This window comes from Chiloscyllium punctatum, chromosome 5 (assembly GCF_047496795.1).
Source record: "Chiloscyllium punctatum isolate Juve2018m chromosome 5, sChiPun1.3, whole genome shotgun sequence".
Classification (NCBI taxonomy): Eukaryota; Metazoa; Chordata; class Chondrichthyes; order Orectolobiformes; family Hemiscylliidae; genus Chiloscyllium; species Chiloscyllium punctatum.
This window is the reverse complement of record NC_092743.1, coordinates 124919242-124941398: the sequence shown is the minus strand read 5'-3', so window position 1 is coordinate 124941398 and position 22157 is coordinate 124919242.

Genomic DNA, 22157 nt, shown 5'->3' with positions numbered 1-22157 from the left:
TTATATATGTGTGCAGTCAGTATCCGTACTCAGTGTAATTGAATGGCAACTGAGTGACGAGGCAGAAAGATAAATTCCTTGCAGATTGCAATTGAGCATACTGATGAAAAATCTGACTATGAATTATGCTTTCAAACAAAACAGGTCATTCTAATACTCAGTTATCATTTCCAGTATAAATTTAAAATTACAGCATTGGCCTATTTGTAGCAAATGCCTAGTGAGCAGCTTTCCTTAAAAGAGATCTTTGCTGAAATACAAATGCTGAATATGGTTGGAATCTTTCCCTCTCTGAGTTGGCAATTATGATGATCTGCAAGGTAACTCAATCAGGTGAGAGTTAAATGATTTTTTTGTTGATGTTGAGATATAAATCTTCAGGTTTGAGACTTTATGCCTGAGATAGCAAATATAATAGACAAAAGGTCAGTTAGACTCGAAACGTCAGCTCTTCTCTCTCCTTACAGATGCTGCCAGACCTGCTGAGATTTTCCAGCATTTTCTCTTTTGGTCCCAGAATCTCATTGTGGGGTATCAAGAAACCTATTTCCATGGATTTGCAACTCATTATTGGCCTAACTTAATATTTTAACATTGCATTCACAGACTTCATCTCGACATCAAATCTGTTTCACTCTCCAAAGATGCTGTCAGACCTGTTGAGTTTCTCCAGTATTTTTTGATATTTCAAATTTGCAGTATCCAAAATACTTTGGTTTATAAGGGGACTGATCTTCTCTCCATCACCACTTCTTCTCTACTGGGAGAGCAGGCAGCTTAGCTGCCCATATTTTGACATTTTAGAAGCAAGTGCCACAATGTGAGCAGTAATAATTGGCTTGCAACATGTGAGGTGGTATCCAATTGGGCTTGAAATATAAGACAAAATCTCAAAAAAAACTCTGTCTTTCTTGCCATGTGATTCCCCAAGTAATATGCCCAACATCTTACATCCATAAATAAGAACTGATAAACATGTGATTACATAATCTAACTCACTCCAGAAATTATATCCTGAAACTTGCTTGTCACTGCTCTTTAGCTTCAAATGGGAAGATCCTGACCTTCTACCATGATGAAAACAAATAAGACAACTTTGACTGGGGAAGATGAGTACGTATTTATCTACATTTATTGAACAAATCTTCAACAAATGCATCATCCTCTTGCCCCCACCCTCTTCCTCTTTTCTTGTGGTACCTGAACTTGACATTCTGGTTCTTTTGCTACTGTAATGCTAGTTTCCTGTTGTCAGACCATAAGACCATAAGACATCAGAGCAGAAGTTAGGCTATTCAACCCATTCAACCCATCATTCCCGCCTCAGGCAACTGTCTGTGTGGAGTTTGCACATTCTCCCCGTGTCCACGTGGGTTTCCTCCAGGTACCCCGGTTTCCTCCCACAGTCCAAAAATGTGCAGGTTAGGTGAATTGGCCATGCTAAATTGCCCGTAGTATTAGGTGAAGGGGTAAATGTAGAGGAATGCATCTGATGGGTTGCTCTTCGGAGGGCCGGTGTGGACTTGTTGGGCCGAAGGGCCCGTTTCCACACTGTAAGTAATCTAATCTAATCTAATGATCAAGTCTGCTCCATCATTTAATCATGACTGATAAGATTCTCAGCCACATTCTCCTGCTTTCTCCTCGTAACCCTTGATCCTCTTGACAATCAAGAACCTACCTGTCTTGATCTTAAGTATATTCAATGTTGTAGTTGTCACTTATGATTGCCAGACTATGCACTGTGCCATGAGTCATTGTGCAAGTAGATTTTTTTCTACTTCAGTGTAAGTAAAATGCAAGGCATCTTCTGATCATTCAAGTCATCAAAGTCTCCACTTAATTATCTCAACAGTCTATTCACTGAAGTTCCTGACAGTTCTCATGGTTTGGGTGCCAGGATGCCAATAGCCAACCACTCTCTTTTTCTTGGTGACTGTTTTAAGGAGTCTCATCAAGTATAGTAGCACAGGATTCACCACTTTTGGTGAAGTTTTGAGAATGTTGATATATCATTGACGAATGCTTGACAAAGTGACTCAGAAAGTCTCCCAATATGTCTCAGAAGATCTCTTCAAACACAATGTTATTGGTCTCTCTCAGCTATTAAGTAAACATTCAGAGATGATACACAGTTTTATGTAGCACCCAAGATGCTCAGCAAAGACGAGTTCACTCCTGCTCTACTAGTTTTGTTTAATGCTAAACACATCCCCGTAATGGATGAGCAGATTAATTGTGACCTGCTTCATGATATTACCAGAAAATTACATCAAGATCCCCAACATGACATTATACTACCATAGAACAGCATCTGATCCACTGCTCCCTTGTCTTAACCTATGATGAATTGATGCATTAGACAAGGCAATTGTAGTAAGGAGGCATCATTTAAGGATGTGTCCTGATAGACATTGTAGTGTTTGGTTGATTTATGGCAGCAATGTAGGGAACAGATTTATTACACCCTTCTCGTGGATCGAATGGAGTCCATAACAAAGCAGTCTGGGAACAAAAATGAGTAGGCTTTCCTTTCTTTACCTTTTGCTTTCTCACAATAATACTTAATAATATTGTCATCTTTGTGTGCTGCTGTTGATGGATTATCCTGCAAAAATGAGTGATGTACCTTTATGATATGCAGGTGTTATTATATACATATACATATATAATAGACTCAGGTCTGAAGCAGTCGTGAAGTGCCAAGATATGCGAACAGTCTTGGATAAAACCCTACAGTCTTAGTCCCTGACTGGACCATACTCTTAACTGATGTATCATCCTGCTAACTGGTATATTTTATTTTTGTGTAATGTAGCTAAATGATTCTGGCTGTTCCTGTCTAATATCATTGTCAAGTGTATGCTAAAATATATCCAATTTACTAGCTATTAACCAGTTTAAATCATTCTCCTATTCTCACTTTGGTCACTCTATAATTACACTATTTCAAGAAAGCTTAACACAAGCCTCAAGTACTAAATTTTAACTTTCTCCTCACCACCTGTGATCCAAACACTAATTTCAATAAATTCACTTTATTTAGATGAATTGCTTCCTCATATGGATTTGTCTGCTGGAATTTATTTGAGTCAGTAAGTTTCTGATTGTATTGATATTCTAAACCCCTTCTTAATTTCCATTTTTGAAGCAGAGTCTACACCAAAAACATTAGCATGTCTGCAAATTCACTTCACTTCACTTCAGATATGATGATTTATCCACAGAGTTTCCAACATTTTCTATTTTATTTCTTTCATATTTTCTGTATCAGTTTTCTACTGAGCTAATACTGGTATCTAAATGAAATGAATGTCAATCAGCAAGTGATCATAACTTCATAAGGAACTTGGTTTTGAGTTCTGAAAAAATGCTTCAGGGCACATCCAGCTCAGAACAGTTCAAGGGCAGGTATTTTCAAGTGATCAACTCACTCTCCAGCCTTTTACACTGTTTTTCTGAACTTTCTGTTAATTATTTTCAAAGGTTACAGCAGATAATTAGAAAGTCTCACATTCAAATACAACTTGTATAACTTTTCACTTGCAAACATTCGACTAACCATTACAGCAATTTATTTTCCCACTTCTGGCCCTTGGTGATTTAATTGTGTTACTGTCTGATGGAAAGTGTGGAGCAGATCAATAGATTAGACTGGTAAGAGTATTCAAATTAAAACTCAAAATAACCTTACTAACTAATGCACATAAGCCCATTACACGCTTTGAGTTATCATTTTAAAACATAACTGTATCTGAGTCGAAGCTGCCTCCACCTTAAAAACATTCTCCTGTGTGTTAGCTTAAGTTTTCATTATCCTGAGGTATAACCCAACAATAAAACCTTAGCTATCCCCTGACAGTAAACAACTGTTTAACAAATACATGCAGTCGAGCCAAATATACCTTAATTCCTTCCTTGTTGAATCAAGTAAAACTTATTACATTTTGACAAATACTTATAGACGTTAGTGGGTTTCAAAATTGCCTTTTGAAGCAGCATTGATGAGTGGATGCCATGGCTTAGAGAACACAAAACCAACATCAAAGCTTCAAACTTATATCCATCATTGTAGGAGGGATTTTACTTTTGCTTTCACTCATAAAGTCCCTACATTGTGGAAGCAGGCCATTCAGCCCATTGGGTCCACACCGATTCTCTAAAGAGCATCCCATCCAGATCCACCCTATCCCCATAATTCCATATTAACCATAGCTAATCCACCTAAACTGCACCTCCTTGGACACTATGGGCAATTCAGCATAACCAACCCACCTAACCTCACAGAGTCAGAGAGCTGTACAGCATGGAAACAGACCATTTGGTCCAACTCGTCCATGCTGACCAGATATTCTAAATTAATCTAGTCCCATTTGCCAACATTTGGCCCTGCACATCTTTTTGAACTATGGGAGGAAAGCAGAGCATGTGGAGGAAATCCATGCAGACACAGGGAGAATGTGCAAACTCTCCACAGTCAGCTTAGGGTGGAATTGAACCTGGATCCCTGATGTGTGAGGCAGCAGTGCCAACCACTGACCAATGTGCTGCCCCCACAATCGAACTTAATGGATCTTCACAGACTATGCAGAGTCAAGACATTTAATTTCAGTGATACTATCAAGGGCTCACAATCATCTGTGTATATGATGTACAACCACTTGAAGTCAAAGGAAAGTACAGCTCCATAGGGTACCATGAGAATGCCATCAGGGAACATGCACAGGAAAACAAATCTCAAAATGAACACTTTGTGTTGGTAAAAGTAATCATGAAATTGTCAGACTGCTGTAAAAAATCTAAACTGCTCTATAAGGAAGGTAAACAGTCAGCTTTACTCAGTTTGCCCTATAGAGCCTATAAGCTGAGGAGTGGCAGATGAACTCTAATTTAAATAAATGAGATACTGCCTACACCCACAGGAGTGTGTTACTGAACAAAGAGACCTTGGAATGCAGATTCATAGTTCTTTAAAAATGGAGTCACGAGTAGATAGGATAGTGAAGAAGGCATTTGGTATGCTGTCCTTTATTGGTCAGAACATTGAGTATAGGAATTGGGAGGTCATGTTGCCACTGTACAGGACATTAGTTATGCCACTTTTGGAATATTGGATGCAATTCTGATTCCCCTCTTATCAGAAGGATGCTGTGAATATTGAAAGGGTTCAGAAACGATTTACAAGGATATTGCCATGGTTGGAGGATTTGAGCTATAATGAGAAGCTGAATAGGCTGGGGCTGTTTTCCCTTAAACGTTAGAGGCTGAGGGGTGACCTTATAGAGGTTTGCAAAATCATAAGGGGCATGGATAGGGTAAATAGACAAGGTCTTTTCCCTGGGTTGGGGAGTCCAGAACTGGACGGCATAGGTTTAGGGTGAGAGAGGAAAAAATTAAAAAGGAACTAAGGGGCAACTTTTTCATGCAGAGGGTGGTGAGTGTATGGAATATACTACCTGAGCAAGTGGTGGAAACTGGTACAATTACAACATTTAAAAGGCATATGGATAGGTATATGAATAGAAAGGGTTTAGAGGGATTTGGGCCAAGTGCTGGCAAATGGGACGAGGTTAGGTTAGGATATCTGGTCGGCATGGACAAGTTGGACCAAAGGGTCTGTTTCCGTGCTGTACATCTCGATGATTCTATATAATGTCAGCACCAGACCAATGTGATTAGTTCTTTATTGGCCTGATGCAACGAGCCCTTCTGGCAACAATTACGAGGGAGTCATATAGAACAGGAGGAGGCCATTTGGCCTTTGAGCCTGCTCCACCACTCAATATGGTCATGGCTGGTGATTCAACTTAGTTCCCTGTTCCTTTTCACACCATACCCTTTGATCACTTTCGCCCAAAGGTATATATAAAATCCTTTTTGAAAACATTCAATGGTTCAACCTCTGTTTCTTTCTGCAGCAGAATATTCTTTGGCTGACCACTCTTCAGGTGTAGACATTTCTCCCCATCTCAGTCCTAAATGGTTTACCTTATATCTTCAGACTTGATCCCTCGCTCTCGACCTGCCAGCAGTCAGGAATATCCTTCTGACATTTACCCAGTCTGGACCTGTTGGAATTTTTATAGCTTTCTCTGAGATTCCCTCCTCATTCTTCTCAACTCCAGTGAACATAGTCCAAACCGATGCAATCTGTCTTCATATATCAGTACAGCCATCCTATGAAATAGGATAAACAAGGATCTCAACACTGATATCTGGGGATCTTCACAACAAACCTTCCTCCAGTCCAAATAAATCAATTAACCAGTGCTCTGTTTTCTCTCAGCCAGCCAATTTTACATCCATGTTGCTACTATATTAAAATACCTGTTTTCATTAAATCCCTACAGTGGGGAAGCAGATTTGGCTCACTGAGTTCACACTGACTCTCCAAAGAACACCCCTGACCAGACCCACCATCCTATTATATACCAGCAACCCTGCATTTCCCATGACCAATGCACCTAGCCCGCACATCTCTGGACTCTATGGGCAATTTAGTTCACTAACATGGACCCTTTTTCCTCGAAGACTATCGTCACCTGGCTAAAATTTCCCATTCTTTTTGTACGGGAAGGAGGCAGAGTTGTTTTGTAAACAGCAAGATTCCAGCTGAATCCCACTCTCTTACAGGTTTTCTCACATAGTGCACATATCAGATTGAATTTACTGGTATCTAAATTCAATTATAGCAAACACTGACATTGTGTTACCACAGTATTACAGTACATATTAACGTTGCTACATTTTGGACATATCTATTTTTGAATGCCAAAGTTTGGGTTGGTGTCAGGAAAGAATACTTTATTTTTTATTTGTCCTCTGACTTTCTTTCTTTCTTTCTTTCTTTCTTCGTTGTTAACCAGTTTAATGTGGCAAAGTCTAACTATGCTTGAATAATGCACAAGGGAAACATCAACTACAGCACTACCACTAAAGAGCAACAATTATAATTTTATTATCCTTTCTTTACAGATCTCTAATCAGAATCTGTGATACACCTAATGTTGTTAACTTCCCTCATTGATAGCAATTATTTGCAGTAAGCCTACCTGCACTGTGGAAGAATATGAATAATAAGGTTGAAGCCTTACAATATGCTATTATATAATCAACATTAAGAATCTAAGTCTGTTTTCTTTTTGCTAAAAAAGAAGCTGAGCATCATTTTTTTCACCAGATGTCTATGACCTGCTGCATTTCATATAATTATGTATTTGATGATCTACATATGTTGCATTAATGTGTCCATAATTACAGAATAAGTATAAGCACTCACTAATTCAACAGAATCTCATGCATTCCACAGTTTTGTTTGCAATGTGTTGTATGGCCTGCCAGCTGTCTGAGTGATTACTTGTGATAACAGTAGCTGCCATAATTTCATTGATTTGTAGGAAACTACAGGACCTGCTTAGTCTAATGTAGTAGAGGGTAACTACTATCTGGTCTAACTAGAAGAATCTAGGGTAGTTAACAAGGTACAGCATACTGCATATTAGCAACTAGCTTACAAATTACATTGATATGGCAGACTTTGTCACCGGGACTTAAACAAGATCAGATATGAGGTCTCACTCCATCGTGATCCAAAACTCTTTGGCTCACTGCTCCATATGACATAATTATTGTTGGTGTTGCTTATGAAAATCCTCAGTATTAATAGCTCCAGAGCTTTTCAGACCTTTTGCTTTCCTATTGTTAATAAAATATAATTGCTCAAATAATTACATTTATGGCTACTCCATGTTCTCCCGAACCTCTGATTTTCCAAATTCAGATGATTGGGAGGTTTTACAATTCTCCCACAATTCACTGTCTCTGGACCTAGACTTTTGGCAAATTGCTGCTGAATTTGATTCTCTTCCTGACAGTTTGAGTTATGTCCCTTTAAACTGCAGGATCTTTAATTTTTTGGATTTCTTTCAGTGACAAACATTTCATGTTGATTATAGGCAATTTCTTCTTTACGATCACCTGAATCTCCAAAACAAGTAATTTCTTCCTTGAATCATTGCCATTGAGCAATGATGGCTTTTGGGGATTTATCCACATCACCACTTCAATCTGTGTCAGTAAGCCTTTCTTATCAAACTGCCTGTGGATTTGTGCAGAAGTTTTTTCACTTCAATCCATTAGTGGTGTGGACTCTCTTACTCACCCGGTGCGATTGCATTATTAATGAAACCAAAATGTTTACTTTCTTGGCTGTGCTTTTTGAAGATTGCTTCCAGTTTGGCATGAATTCTGTTACACGTACTGAGGATTCTTCCTGTGAAGAAAAGGAACTCAAACATTCTGTTTGAAGTTGCCTGTTCCAAGTCACCTCATCATCTAATTGCAAACTTGATTATATCACAGTTATTTATTCACCAAACTGTGTTGCAGTGTGAGCTACATTGGTTAGAGCTGTATCAGTTGGCTTTCGTGTGGTTTGCTGATTGCTAGCTATTTCGTTATTTGTTTGCTCTTGCAGTGAGGACGTATCGAGAGTGGGAAAATAGTGTGCTAATTAGTACAGCTGCCGGTTCCCGAGGCTCTTGTAGCACACTAGTTGTCTTCTTGCCCTAAGACCAATGAAATCGTCCACCAGCTGTCTTTTAATAAGTTATTTCTTCACTGGCTGCTGGTTGATCAAATGTTCCTCAACTGGCCGTGCCTTGGAGAGTAATGTTTTCTTTGGGTTGTTATAAATCTGATAAAGACTCAACAAAAATTCCTCAAACAATTCTGTCTCCTACAAAGAAAAACAGAAATTGCTGGAAGATCTCAGCAGATCTGACAGCATCTATGGAGAGAAAGCAAAGTTAATGCCTAAGGTCCAGTGACCCTTCTTCAGAATTATCTTCTGTTCAATCCATGTACCTACATTGGCTTCTTCAAGTGAGAATCATTACCTAGTGCCAATCTCCTGGTTTTTGCCTGATGCCCTTACACAATTTGTGTCCAAATGATAATACAATGCACTCTTGAATGCCTTCTTGAATATCCCTTCTGCACATTTCAAAGTAGTGCATTCCATACATTAACTACTTGCTGTGTGAAAAAAAATTGTCACATTACCCTTGCTTCATTCACGCATGAATTTAACTCCATGCCTGCTTCTTCTCTCTTTCTGCTCTATCCAGCCTGGTCATGATTTTGAAACACTACCAAATCTTCTTTCAGATTTCTTCTCTGTCAGGAGAATAGGCACAATTTCTTAATCTATCCTTACAACTGGAACAACTCTCGTTACTGGAATAATTCTTGTAAATCACTTCTGCATTCTCTCCAATGCAGTCACATCTTTCCTGTAATGTGGCACCCAGGACTGTACACAATACTCCAGCTGAGGTCTAACAAATGTTTTATACCATTTTCTACATCATCTCCTTGCTTTTGTGTGCTATGCCCCACAAATATATTCAACGAAACGAATGCTTTACCTACTGCTCTCCCCCACCTTTCCTGCCACATTCAATAATCTGTGAGTATAAACATTCAGGTGTCTCTACTGTTTGAAGACACTATTGCACATTCCTTCACTAACATAGAATAGCACAGTGCAGTAAAAGATCCTTTGGCCCATCATCCTGCACTGACCTTGATGCCATTCTAAATCAATCCCATCTGCATCCACATGGTCCATATTGCTCTAATGTCTGCCTGTTCACATATCTGTCCAAATGCCTCTTAAATGTTGGTACTGTATCATCTGTATAGATCATTAATGCAATCATTTATGTATTCTCCAATGTGGAAGCTTTCTATTCATTCTTGCTCCTTCTGGAATATTGAAGCTCTGAGATTGAAGTAATTATCAAAGGCTTTCAGTGACTCTTCAAAAGTATGCTTTGTTTATTTTACCCCTTGGTCAGCTTTTATATTACCAGTTATGCTTTCATTGTGGATAGAAGTGTATTCCTTTGTTCAGCAGACAATATGCTGCACAATTCCAGCATGCTGTGCTCTGCACAACTGCAGCAGCCAAAGAAGGGAGATAATGGACACTGAAGAGGTGTGAGAGTGACAGCACTCTTCCAAGGAGGAAGATGAGGACATTGTTTTGGAAGATAGTCATCTTCACCATGACTTGGTGGCAAAGCATCAGGTTCAATAAGCCAGACAAGAATTAATTGACAACCCCTTTCAATAGTTTGTAGATGTCATTATTAATTGCTGCTCCAAAAGCAAACAGCCCCTGTTTAGTCCCAAAAGCAAATCCAGATGATAAAAAACTTAGAAGCACTGTGAACATTTAGGAGGATAGTGTAGCTGTCAAAACAACACGGTCGAGTTGGTGGAAAGGAGGGACTTGAATACAGACATGTGTGAAGTGACATACTTTAGTGATTGGAACATAGAAAGATAAAGTAAACAGTATAACTCTAAAGAAGGTGCAGCATTCTAACTTTTTTTTAAACAATGGGCATAGAGTACTAAAATGAGACAGTGAGATCTGTAGATGCTGGAGATCAGAATTGAGAGTGTGTCACTGGAAAAGCACAACAGGCCAGACAGCATCCGAGGAGCAGGAAAATCGACATTTCAGGCTAGACCCCTTCATCGGGAGTACTAAATACAGTACCAAAAGCAAGAGTCATGCTGGGTGAACTGAATCTATTGTCCAGTTCTGGGTACTATACCTTTGGAAAGATATGGATGTCATTAGAAAGAGTGAAGAAACTGTACGTGTGAAAGTTTGATAGATAAGAAACTTCAGTTTGTAGATTGGAGAGAGTGAGATTGTTTTTGATGGAGAAGAGATTATTGAAATTAAGTAGAGGTATTCAAAATTGTGAGAGACTTGGACAGGACAGATAGGAAAAATAGTAAATAAAAACCGAAAGCACTGTGGATGGTGTAAATCAGAAACAAAAACAAGCGTTACAGAAAAAGCTCAGCAGGTCAAGCAGCATCTGTTCCAGCAAATTTTTTTTGTTCAAAAAAAGTAATACCTATTGGCAGAATGATTATGAAAAAGAGAACACAGATTTAAGGCAATTGGCAAAAGAAGTATTGGAGACATGAAGAGAAATTTGGTTGGACATTAATAATTAAGATCAATTATTATTTTAAATAATTTAATGAGGCTAGCAGCCTCTGATTTAACCTGTTTTGAAGGTCTTTCACTGAATAACTAGATTACCCAGGTCATAGGAATTCAGAAGTTGAAGGGTGGTGAGGACAACTTAGAAGAGAAGATATTGAAGTTTGGGATTCATTTATAGGGCAGGAGTAACAGGAATGCATTTGTTAGCCCTTAGTAGCTCTATCAGATCTTCTCCATACAAAGATGCTAAGAATCAAGGTTAGTCCCCATGCAACTCTTAAGAATTGGTCCCTCTTCCTACTGGATATGATTCTGTCTGTTGAATCACTGGTTTTAAGAAATATATTAGGATGGATAGGGTGGATATCTGGAGGATTTTTCCTATTTTGGAGAAGATTAAAACTTAAGGGAGATAGTTTAAGAAAAATAAGTGTCCAACATAAAACAGAATTGAGGAGATTTGTTTCTATTTTTTCTCAGAGGAGCATTTATAATTCTATTCCCAGAAAGCACTGGAAGTTGAGTATTCAAACTCTTGAAGACTCTATTAAATAGAATTTTGTTAGGCAACGGGGTCAGGGGTTTGGAGTGCACACAGAAAATCTGAGGTGAAGTCACGACTATTTCAACCATGATCGTATTGACTGGTGAAGCAGGGTTGAGGCGCCAAAGTGTCCAATCTCATTAGACATTAGCAGCAGCCAAATTTATTGCACTATGACTGACTCAACTTCACAGAAGTGGAGGAATAGTTGTGGGAAGGTTATAGTTAAACAGAATTCACTTCCAAGGAGAATAAATAGACATTTTTGAAGCTGCAAATGAGACTATAGGATGGTATTAAAAACAATGACCTGCGCTGGAAAATTGGGACAAAACAGAAATTGTTGGAGAAACTCAGCAGGTGTGACCACATCCTGGAGAGAAAGCAGAGTTAATTTTTCCAGTCTTTTTTTAAAAATTCATTCACCGGATGTGAGTGTCATTGGCCAGGTCAGCATTTATTACCCATCCTTAATTGCCCAGAGAACAGCTAAATGTCAACTATGTTATTGTGTGTCTGGAGTCATGTGTAGGCCAGACCAGATAAGAATGACAATTTGTTTCTCTATAGGACATCAGTGAATTGGATACATGTTTGCGAAAATCGCCAATGAATTCATGGTCATCATTACACTCCCAATTTCAATATTTAATGAACTCAAGTTCTGCCATCTGTCACGGTAGGATTCAAACCCAAGTCCCCAGAACATTTGTTATCCTTCTTCAGAACTGCAATGGTCATAATAAATATTGGTAACAATGGTATAGATAAGAATGGGATGAAGCCTTGATGGCAGAATATAAAAAGTAAGGAAACAAGTTAAAATGTAGGATCTCAAAGGTAGTGATTGTAGAATTGCTACCAGTGCCATATGCTAGTCACAATAGAAATAGGATATATGAGATGAATATATGGGTACAGAGGTGGTCCAAGGGGGAAGGCTTCAGATATCTGAGAGACTGGGACCAGTTCTGAGGGAAGTGGGATTAGTAAAAGATAGACAGGTTGCATCAGGGCAAGATCAAAACTGATGTCCTAGAGAGAGTATTTGCCACTATGATTGTTGAGGATTTAATTTAAAATCACAGGAAGACAGGGGAATGGGAAACAATGGAATATGCAAAAGAATGGGAAAGTTAAAAAAAAAGATCTCGGCAAAGAGTTTAAGCCACAGTGCAAAATGATGTAAAGGGACTAAAAACTGTTACAAGCACGAGACTTAAGGCCTTGTGTCTTAATGTGCAAAACATTCACAATCACAGAGATGAATTTATCATACAAATCAATATGAATGTGTATGATATTGTTGTAAATACAGAAACATGACAGCAGAGAGACTAGGGATGGGAACTGAATATCTCAGGATATTTAAAGATTTATAAGAGCAAACTAAATCAAGCATCCCCAAGTTTGCAGATGACACAAAACTGAGAGCCTGAGCTGTGAGACAAGTTGAGTGAGTGGACAAATGCATAGCAATGAAATATAGTATTGCTAAATATGAAGTAATCCACTTAGGAGCAAAAACAAGAAGCTGGATTATAATCAAAATGATAATAGATTGGAAGATTGGAAGGTGCAATGAGCCATGGGTGTCCTTGTGCAATGGTTGTTGAAAGTAAGAATTTGGATGCAGCAGGCAGTGAAGAAGGCAAATGGTGTGTTGGCCTTCATAGCAAGGAGATTCAAGCACAAGAGTTGCAGTGTCTTATTGCAATTGTAAACAGCCTTTGTGAGGCCACACCCGAAATATTGCGTGCAGTTTTGTCTCCTTACGTGAAGTAGGATGTTCTGGCAATGGAGGGAAATCAACAAAAGTTTACCTGGGATGGCAGGACTGAAAGACAAAGAGAAACTGGATCATTTTTGGACTATATTCATTGGTTTTAGAAGATTAATTGGGAGTCTCACAGAAAAGTATAAAATTCTAACAGGATTAATGGACAAGGTAAATGCTGGAAGAATGTTTCCAATAGCTGGGGAGTCCAGAACCAGGGGCCATAATCTATGGATACAGGGTAGGTCATTTAGGACAGAGATAAGGAGACATTGCTACATCTAGAACAAGTGATGAGCTGTGGAACTCTCTGCCACAGAAAGTGGCTGAAGCTAAAATGTTGAATGTTTTCAAGAAAAGGTTAGATATGGTTCTGAGAGCTGAAGGGGTCAAAGAATATGGATTGACAGTGGGAAAAAGGTACTGAGTAGAACAATCAGCATGACTGTATTGAATTTACCAATGCAGGCAAGAAAGCACACCAATGCCTCTTCTTCCTCAGGAGGCTCAGGCAATTTGGCATGTCCACAAGTACTTTTACCAATTTTGATTGATGCACCATAGAAAACATCCTATCTGGATGCATCCCAGTTTGGTATGGCAACTGCTCTGTCAAAGACCACAAGAAATTAGAGAGTTGTAAAAGTAGTCCAGTCTGTCACAAAAACCAGCCTTCCTTCCAATGACTTCCTGTACACTTCCTGCTGCCTCAGGAAAGCAGCCGATACACACAAAAACCCCTCCCACCCCAGTTATACTCCCTTCCATTCTCTTCCATCACGGCAGTAAACATAAAAATTTGAAAGCACATACCAACAGATTCAACAGCTTCTTCCCCGCTGTTATCAGACTTATAAACAGACTTTTCATGTACTGGGTTTGGTCTTTCTCTGCATCTTCTCTGTAGCTGTAACACTATATTCTGCATCCTGTTCTATTACTCTGATGTTTTCACATAAGATACATTTTGTCTGGTTAGCATGCAAAATAATACTTTTTACTTCATCTGGGTACATGTGACAATAACAAATCAAATTAAATCAAATCAAATCAAATCAAATTAAATCAAAGAATGGTGAAGCAAAGGATGGTCAAAGGACTAAATGGTCTATGTGCCTTTTACTATTTTCCATTTTCCATCTTTATATCCTGTTCCAAAGGCTTATGTCCTTATATCTTGTTGTAATGGTGTGCCACTTCTACAATGAGTTTCAGCAACAAAAGTGATTGACATCAGTTTGTTGTGATAGAGTTTCATGAAATATCTTGGGTAACCCTGATGAATGAACATGCAAACTGAGCAGACATTTGCTGGGGGCATATTCATCCTCAGGAAGTTGGGTGTCTGAACATAGTATAAAGGATTTTACAATATGAGACAAGTTTTGAAGAACTGGTGAACTTACAGCAGTCACTGTAATTCTATAATAATGCTGAATCTCTAGCAAGCTCCAAGTAGACATATTGACATGAGAAATGTTGGGCAATGATTTACCTGCACACTAATAGTAGTATACGGTAATAGGACTAAATTGAATGAAGGGTTTAACAGCAGGCAATTTCTTTTTCATTTCTTTTCATTGTTGCAACAAACTACATTGATGTAGATACTTCAAATGGAAAATATCTAATGCAATTCACAAAGACAATGTCAGGAATAAAATGAAGACACATCAAAGCTAAATGTTAGACTGGGTGTTCAAAAGCTTTTTTTTAATAATAATGAGTTATTAAAATTCTGAAAGGCAGGGAGGAAGTTGCAGAATTGAAAGGGTTTAAGAAAAGTTTACATGAAAATGAGGGGTTTACCATCTAAGGGAATATCCAACAATGTAAAAGATGTGAGTTGGATGAATAGAAAATTTTGTGAAAAGACTCAAAATAGATTTAGAAACAGATGGAGCAAGTCTATAGAAGTATTTAAATACAACAATATAGCATTTATATAGGTCCTTTAGTGTAGTGACATGTTCAATTGTGTTTTATAGGAGCACTGTCAAAGTTTGGCACTATGCCAGATTTTAGCATAATAGACAATAAGCTTGGGAAAGAAGTAGGCTTGAAGGAGTGTCTCACAGGAGGAAAAAGAGGCAGCAAACTGATCAGGTTTAGGGAGATTATTTTAGACATAAGGCCCTAAGGCACCAAAAGAGATAATCACCAATGCCCGAGGGATGAAAATCAACAGAGGTGAAATTACCTTTGATTTAGACAAGTTGAGTGAATGGACAAATGCATAGCAATGAAATATAGTGTTGTTAAATATGAAGTTCATTTAACAACATAATATTTCATTGCTACACATTTTTCTATTCGCTCAACTTGTCTGAATCAAAGGTAATTTCACCTCCGTTGATATTCATGGCTTTAGCGTTGGTGATGACCTCTTTAGATGCCTTAGGACTTTATCTCATGAATAATCTTCATATTTATATATGTTCTTGTTCTTGAATCTCCTTGTTATGAAGGCCAACACACTATTTGCCTTCTTCACTGCCTATTGCATCCAAGTTCTTACTTTCAACAACTATTGCATAAGGACACCCACAGCTTATTGCACCTCCCACTCTTCCAATCTATTGCCATTTTGATTATAATCCAGCTTTTTTTTTGCTCCCAATGTGGATAACTTCATATATAGCAACACTATATTTCATTGCTATGCATTTGTCCACTCACTCAACTTGTCTAAATCAAATAGGAGAAAGTGAGGAAGGCAGATGCTGGAGATCAGAGATAAAAAAATGTTGCTGGAAAAGCACAGCAGGTCAAGCAGCATCCAATGAGCAGGAGAATCGACGTTTTGGGCATGAGCCCTTCTTCAGGAAGCCTTCCTGAGGACCTTCCTGAAGAAGGGCTCATGCCCGAAACGTCGATTCTCCTGCTCCTTGGATGCTGCCTGACCTGTTGCACTTTTTCAGCAACACTTTTTCAGCTTTGTCTAAATCAAAGGTAATTTCACCTCTGTTGATATTCATGGCTTTAGCATTGGTGATGACCTCTTTAGGTGCCTTAGGACTTTATCTCTAGAATAATCTTCATAATAATATAAATATGGGTCTTGATTAGCTTAAATGATTGGGAGATGTGAAGACATGAAGGAATTTAAAATAAAGGATATGAATTTTATAAGTAATTCACTGCTTGCCCAGTGGTCAATGTAACTCAGCAAGCACAGAGGTGAGTGATTGTCAGGATTTGCTTTTAGATTTCATATAAGTGTTGCAAAGTTTGGATGAGTCAATGTTTCTAGTGCATCATTTTTAGGAGATTGTCCTGAAGAGCAAATGTTTAAAACATTGCTGGAGATACTCAGTTTATAATCAGAAAAGTTCAAGTGGAATCAGATACATGCTTTCCCATAGAGCTGGGCAGTGGAGGAGAGATATTAGGAAAGGATGGTGTGGCCATTCATGCCAAAAACAACAGGTAGGTCAACCAAGACGAAGCAGGGTTATTAGCCATTATCACTGTCAGAGATGGTGTCATTGTGACTGAATACTTCCAATTTACTGTGAGAGAGGTAGAAACCTGATTGGACAGATTCACCGAGTGTGGGAAAGGTGTGCATAGGCCAGAGAAACAACAATGGGTTCAAGCATTTTGTGTTGGAAAGGGCACAAAGTCAGTTTATGGCATGGATAGAAGTTGATGCAGCTGAAAAAGACCATTTTGTGAAATTAGACGTCTAGTGGAGAGTCTTTTTCACTGGGAGGACATATGAGAAAAACATGCTAACACCTACACTTTTATGTTAAATGAACGCTTGCAGTAAGAATGCTCACTGTTAAGATTGTCATTTATGTATACAGGTCCAGAACATCACCATGACAGTTCCTATAAATCTTTTTGATACTTTGGAGTCCATTGTCGTCTGGTGGATTTGGCCAGTTTCCATTCATTTAAAGAATGGTCACAGAGACCCTTAAGGTAAGATGGATGAAGGGAAGACTTCATCGACCTATAGCAATAGAACATTTTGTGTTGTACATGTAAAAGTAATTTGAGAGGAAATGCATGGACAAGTCAAGGATAACTCAGATGATAATCACGTCAGGACAAAGTCTAGGTCATTGCATTGTATTGCAAAAGTGACTGTAGGCTCTGTCTCTGAAAGCAAATGCAGCCGCAACAATTGAAGCTTAAGAGATTCCTGGATCCAATGCAGGTATAACAAGGATTTGTTAAACTTCAGGTACAACAATGACAAAGTGCCACATTTATGCAATCCCATCGAGTTTTGAATAGCTATGTTGCTTCCTAGTTGCTAAAGCTTCAGGGCCTCCTTCAGAACATCAGAAGATTAAGAAAATGTTACTAGGCCCATTGAGGCTTAAATTTAGGAGGTAAACAATTTAGATGAATTGACAGTTTACATTTAAATATTTCAAATGGAGGATGGTGATTATATAGAATAGGTTGTAAAAGATTCCACTTAAGATTTATTATAGAAGCAACAACCAGAGATCATTCAATAAACCTGGAGAAATAATCAAAAGAGAGTTTGTCATCTCCTAGTATGGATGTCAAGGGGAAGCACACGTACAATTCCTATGACTACTCTACCTCAATTTAATACTGGAGCAGCTTCAACAAAGGTGAAACTTCCACCCCTATCTGAAAAGATAGTCCATCCTTCCCAATGGGTAGGCTGCCTACCAGATTTTTATGACCCCCTCTATCTTCAAACCTAGCCCTGAGAGAATATAGGGTCAAGTCCATTGAATAGAATCACCAGAAGGCCTACAACAGTTTGCTTTTTATTGCTAAGTGGAAATGCTGGAAATACCCATCATGTTGAACAGCATCTGTGGGGAGAGCAACAGACTTAATGTTTCAAATCAAAAATCTTTAATTTGAATTGAACATTTCCCGCATTTCGGCCTTTATCTCTAATTTTCAGCATTTTGCTTTAGGAAAGCAAAGGGGAGAATGTAAATAGGAGTTCTGAAGACTAATATTGGTCGAGGGTCCTGATTCAAAATTTTATGGAAAAATAGGTCAAGCATGTAAATTGTATGTGAGTCCACTTTTTTTCTAAGCATAAGTGAGTCCATCCAAAATCCTGTTGCAGCAAGTTTTGATTATTTTTAATTGTTTTTCTGGGTTTAGGAAGACTTCTCAATCCTTTCACCAGTTGTTCTGATGCAAAGGACAATTTGCCCTATTTTGTCTTTAAAATCATGTCCAGTTTCAAAGTGCAGTAGTGTCTCAACATACGAACGACCCCGTTCACGAACAAATCGGTTTAGGAACAGGATTGTACGTAAAATTTTGCTTCAACGTACGTATGAAATTCAAGGTACGAACAAAGGTATGAACGCAAAAAGCCCGTGTGCGACCACGTGGTTTCATTGTTCTGCTTTGCTACGTGCTTGTTGAACGCAAAAGCTCTCGGGCCCCATGTGATCTCATTCAGTTTGTCTTTGGCGCGTGCGCTGTGAACAGCGTTCATTACTATGTCCAAGCATGCTATCCAAACAATGGGAAAAATTGATTCAGTTCGCGAACTCTTCGGTTCATGAACCGGGTCCCGGAACGGATTAAGTTCGTAAGTCGAGGTGCTACTGTACATAATTGAACCATTACCTTTCGATGTTGATAAATCTTGTAGTTCCCTGGAGCAAGAACCATCCTCACAATCGAGAGTTAAGTTGCTGGGCGTGAACAATTTGGAACACTGCAAGTATCATGTGGCCACCACTTTAATCATCTTCAATGCCCATTTCCCTCCTTTAGCCCTTGACTTCCATTCTGCCTGCTTAAATTCAGGCTTTGACTTTTAATGAAATCTTAACCAGAAAAAAAAGTAATTTCTCCATGAACCAACATGAGTCTAAACCAAGATAGAAATGTGAGTTAGGACAGCAACATAATGTTTTGTTTTCTTTTATTTATTTCCATCTACTTTCTCTTCATCTAGATAAACATCAGGAGGAGAGGCCCAGGTATCTGAAAGCAAAATCAGACTGAAGCTCATTAATTTGTGTACTTGCGGTTTGGAGATCAAGTGATAAACTGCCTTAATGAAAAGAAGTTTACTTAACGATTCTATTTTGTCATGTAGACTTATTTTCTGAACATTGATTGCCGTGTGTTGTTATGATGTTAAACTGGATACCACAGATGGCTTTGCTGGATCCTGATCACTTCCACTTCATCATCTCCACAGCACCAAATGCCTTAATGTGTTTATTAGCTGGGTGGAACCTGATTAATTTCACTTATGTGTTGTGCTTTGCTGTGAGTGCACTCGTAATTAAAGATTTGCATCAGGCCTGGAATAATAATGGCTGTTACTCATTCTTCAAAAAGAAAGGCGATGCTCAAGTCACCAAACAGCTTGAAAAATGATGCACATATTTTATCTGAGTATGACAGCAGGTGAAGTGTCATATTCTGAATTAATATTTTTGGAATGCATAAGTACCATCTAAATCTACCTGTCTACCTCATATTGTTACAATGAAATCTCCTAAATAAACTGTACCAAGCTGTACAATTTCATTTACCTTTGATTATTTCATCAATGTCACTGGCGGACCAGTCATAGCACACTTTCCTTATGACTTGAGCCCATAATTTAGACTGACACTAAATTGCTACACTGAGGGAGTACTGTGCATTCAGAGACAACAGCCTTTAAATAAGACGGAGTTAAATCAAATCACTGTCTGATTTATAAGCAGGATAGAGAAGATTCCATTATTCAATGAAAAATAAAGGTGTTGTCCTCGTGTCTTGGCAAACATATCAACATCATATTGTTTCCTTGTGGGATCTTGTTGTGCAAATTGGTTTACGTTATTTCCTGCATTACAACAGACAATCCAAAAGTGCATCATTGATTGTAAAGCACTTTGGGATATTCTGAGATTGCAGGGTTACAATATCTATGAAAAGTGTTTCTTTATCCTACCATTAAATAAAAAGAACAATTAGTGCAGGCATTTCCCATCTCTATCCAGTCTTTACCATAACTTTAACTCCTTTTGTCTTTTGATGTGCAGCCCCAAACAATCTGTTTCATTTGCACCTTCCAATCCCTCTGTCAACAGCATAAAATGTCTATTTCTCAGCTCCTTTCAGTTCTGAGGAAAAGCCATACTGGACTCAAATCATTAACTCCATTTCACTCTCCACAGCTGCTTTGAGACTGATGGACTTAGATCTTTATTTCATTGAGGCCTTGATCCAAATATGAACAAAATAACTACATTGGAATCTGAGATGAAAATAGCTGCCTTGATATTCAGATCAAAAAGTGTGGTGCTGGAAAAGGATAACTGGTCAAGGAGCTTCTGAGGAGCAGGAGATTCAATGTTTCGAGCATACGCGCTTCATCAGGATGAGCTTATGCTTAAAATGTCGACTCTTCTGCTCCTTGGATGCTGCCTGACTGGCTGTGCTTTTCCAGTGCCACACTTTTTGACTCTGATCTCCAGCATCTGCAATCTTCACTTTCACCCTGTCTTGATATTAAGGCAGCAATTGGCTGAATGTATCACCAAGAAGTCTGAGTAAAACTTAGTCAGTGGGGACTAAGAGAAACCTCTTCACTAGCTGGTTCACACCAAGCACTGGGGAAATTGGCTGTGCTTTGTTGGAAGTAAATCATCTCAAGTCTCAGGTATCATTGCAACAATTCTTCAAGACAGTTTTCTAAGTCTCGTCAGCTCCAGGTGCATCACCATGAACTTATCATAACATCAGAAGTGGGAATGTTCAATAATGATTGTAAAACATTCAGTTCCATTCACAATTCCTCAGAGAATGAAGTAGTCCATACCCAAATGCAGCACATATCAGCCAGGTCTAACATGATGAATGGCAAGCAACATTATGGCCCTACAAATGCCATATAATGTCCATATCCAACATGGCAAAGAATGACAGTCAATGCCATGCACTGCTATCATGGTAACTTTATCAGCAATGTCTTAGATTTCATTACAGACCACAACAGGTCAGAAATAGACTCTCCAAAGCTTGTCTGTAAGCTATAAGGCACAAGTTAGAGGAGTGTGACACTTTACAACTCTCTGAATAAATGTTGTTCGAACAACGCGCAAGAAAATCAATACCACCCACAGGAGTAGGTAATTTGTTTATTGGAACTCCACAAACATCTTGAAACATTCAATCCTTCCACCACCAATGCAGATCATGTATTACCTTAAAAATGAATTGCAGCAACATTCCAAAGCACTTTTGACAGTATTGTGAAAAAACTTCAGGACACTGGAGCAATATTGTGATGATGTCATTGGGTTGAACATCATTAAGCCTAAATTGCACAGTGTGAGTGCTACAATATTCTAGAAGAATAGATTATACTACACTAAATTAAATCAGGCTTCATTAGACCACTACATGAAACAGAACATTAGAGTATTTGATAATTGAATTGACATGAATATGTAAAAAAGATAGATTAATCCTTACCTCATGTTTAAAGGCTGACATAGGAATGGTTACCATTTATAGCAGTATTCTGTACAAATGCATAATAAATAGTGTAACTTTGAAATCTAAGCGGTTTGCAATGCAGAGTGATGTCAATCTTACATTGCTTGAATTACATAGGCTAGGGAGAGCAACATGCTGGGTTTTTGCGAGATTTTCTGCAAGGCCTATCTCCACATCAAGAGAAACTCATCTGATCTTTGAAGCAAGTTACAAGAATGAGAGGTGAGATTCACACTGAGGCACAATGATTCACCTATTAAAGAGGATGATTACTTATTAATGCCTTATTTGATTACATATCTCATTCATCTGTGGCTTCCTATCTTATTAAT